The sequence below is a fragment of the Morone saxatilis genome, unplaced genomic scaffold, assembly GCF_004916995.1.
Source record: "Morone saxatilis isolate NCDOM2014 unplaced genomic scaffold, NCSU_SB_2.0 Contig5, whole genome shotgun sequence".
NCBI classification, from domain to species: domain Eukaryota; kingdom Metazoa; phylum Chordata; class Actinopteri; family Moronidae; genus Morone; species Morone saxatilis.
This window is the reverse complement of record NW_023340095.1, coordinates 24937125-24939981: the sequence shown is the minus strand read 5'-3', so window position 1 is coordinate 24939981 and position 2857 is coordinate 24937125. Positions and strand designations below refer to the sequence as shown.

The 2857-nt window shown below is 38.6% G+C and overlaps 1 protein-coding gene across 3 annotated transcripts in view; it reads right to left on the bottom strand.

The window, feature by feature from the left end:
• slc35a5 (solute carrier family 35 member A5) overlaps positions 1 to 1822 on the bottom strand; it is a 7456-nt gene extending 5634 nt beyond the window's left edge. Inside the window, exon 1 of one of the 3 annotated variants that reach the window (XM_035676434.1) lies at positions 1794 to 1822. The gene's annotated coding sequence lies outside the window, so the exon portion shown is untranslated. Of the gene's footprint in view, positions 1 to 1701 lie in introns of all 3 variants that reach the window. The other 2 variants (XM_035676431.1, XM_035676432.1) reach the window with 2 other exon arrangements.
• Between the last annotated feature and the right edge of the window lie 1035 nt (positions 1823 to 2857).

Here is a 2857-nt window from a genome sequence, read left to right as displayed (position 1 = left end):
GCTCAAGGATACTTCGACATGACGCCAGTCTGATATGTAACCGCGAGTATCGTCACCCGATACCAACATTAGATCAGAGCCAATTAGTGGAACATTTAACGTCCTCAAGCCTCCTTGATAGTTCTCTATAAATCCTCTCTTCATGAGGGTTAGAATGTTCAGTTTTAGAGAGATGTAGTTTGTGGTGCTGCTGAATTGTATCACATTACACTGACAGGTGTTTCAATTGTTTGTTTCCCCCACGTTTGTATTAATGAGGGCAGGCTGAATAACAGGAACGACTCACTGTACTTACTGGTGTATTTAGCTCTTATCTTCTGCCCCACAGCACCACACAACCTCCTCACACTGCTGTCCTGTCCTTCTCTCACTCCTTCTGGGTGTTTAGAACAATCTTCCGATGGATGATCAGACAGGCACATACACAGAACCCTTTGTCTCCACTCACTTTTACTTTTACTCACTTTTGAAGTCAGAAAACTGTTAAGCAGACAACACAAAACTCCAGTGCTCTGCTGATATAATACCACGGCTGCAAGGCCAGACAATTGAACATAACTACATATCAATTCTCAAGCAGAAAAAGGTTTTGGTTCCAACTTGCAATTGTTTTTTAATGCAGTTATCTCCAGATTTATTATTATTTATTATCTCGTTATCGAGACATCAACTATTGTTTTCTTGTGACAACAGGAGACAACAAGTATAAAGAGAAAGCATCTTCTGCCACTGAAGTGCAGTAGTCCTCTCTTTAAATGATGAGGACTGATCTGAATGGGATCTATCCACAGTGCCTGTTAAGACTGAGCTCAGTGCTACTCAGTGCTGCCAGATTAAGTCCTCATATTCTTATATGGGGGGTGACTTACATGGGTTTCTGATTTTAATTTTTGTTCTGTATATCTTTTAATCTGGAAAGCAGGGCTTGGGCTTGAAAAGTGCTTCATAAAGTAAATTCGAAATATAGCCAAGTAATATGCAAATTTCAATATCTATAAAAATACTTTACCTGTTACTATTATTATTATTATTATTATTATTATTAACATTTACTAATGCCAATAATCACTCAAACTCTGCAGGGAGACATACAGATGTATCTGGGCATGTATTTTAATTCTTATTGATTTCATTCACTTATTTATACGTTTTTGTGGGTCTGTCATTTATTGTGACACTTTACTGACCAGTCCTAAATACTGCCTTTTTTTCTTTACGATTGTTCACTTTTGACTGAAAAAAAGACATTAAAGCCTTCTATTCATAACGTCTATAAAGTATGTAATAACGCAGTCTCAGTTTAAATGGTAGGGAAAAGCACATTTGAAGACATACTGCCCTTTTAAGAGTGGACATTATAGAAAGACACTAAAAGACCGAAAGGAAAATGATACTGAACCAGAGGTGATGATTCGATTCGGGCAGCCAGAGACTATCTCTGACAATGTTGTAATGTGCTTGAGATACTCACTACAGAAGTACAACAGTAACACTTGTTGTTAGGGACACACCGTGAGTTGGTGTGCTCACAAACAGGACAACTGAACCGAACTGTACCAGTGGGCTCGGAGCTAATAGCATCATTTGCACCACAACCGCCATGTTTCTAAACACCTCAGATAAAGGCAACGCTACTGTGTCTATCTTTATTTTTACATATATTACTGAGAACACTAACGACGAGATATGGAACTGACTTACTTGTTAGGTTCCTCTCTTCCGACACATAACTGAAGCACTCTTTTAAGGCAAACCATCAAACAAACAGCAACCAAACAACCAAACAACCAAACCTTGCTCTTCCTGGTTAATCTGCGCAGGCGTATTGGCACAGGTGCCGCGTTGACGTCATTATACACGCAATGTTCAGTGTAGTTTTGGGAGAGGAAGCTGCTGTGTTTTTAATGCTGTTTTGTTTTAATTGAGAACTTTTTGGGTAATATTTTGTGTTTCCTTCGATGTATAGGCTTTTTCACTCTAAAATGCTGTTTTCTGTGCTGTGGTGTCATGTTTTCTGGAATGTCTCTTATTTTTACATGAGCTGGCGACCCATGTACCGAGGCTGAGTCCTTGCTGCAGCGGCCTAGGGTTCCAATCCGACCTGCAGCCCTTTGCTGCATGTCATCCCTTGCTCTCGTGCCCCCGTTTTTCCTTTTTTCTAGTGCTCTTTCATTAAAGGCAATAAAAGCCTCCAAAAAATAATACTTAGTAAGTAAGTAAGTCGAAATTAAGAGATAATAATTATGACCTTTTTTACCTCTCTTTTTTTTTCCTGACGGAAATGGGCTTCCATAAATATTGACTTAGCATCTCAAAATAATAAAAGTACCTAGACAGGTGTCTCTTCTCGGGGTTTGTAGTCTCTCTGCTGCATCCAGGATAAGGCTGACAGCTGACTCCTACATAACACACTCCAAATTCTTGGAGGGAGCTATGCTTAAATTTAGCTAAAGTTCTGAGTGGGAAAAAAATTGGTATAAGAGTTGTTTAGTTGTTTGGGGCAAGTGCATTTATTATTATTAAAACCTCATAAAACTCATTCTCACAAATGATGTATGCTAAGAGGATACACATTTTAATTTAATTTAAGAATTTTTCCATTCCACAAATAGAAATAAATGTCTCCATCTATTGCACTCACTACAGTGTTATTTTTCTCTTTTATTCATTTTTCCTGTCATTTTCAATATTCATTCCACAGTGCTTTCTCAAGAGTGATGGGAATAAGCACACCCTCCCCAAGGGATGACTCACAGCAAAACACATGAGGTTTCAGTTAGAAGGGGGGAAAAAAAGTGAAGAGACACAGTTCATTGCCCCAGGACATGTTTAAATGTGTGTATGTGTGTGAGAGAGA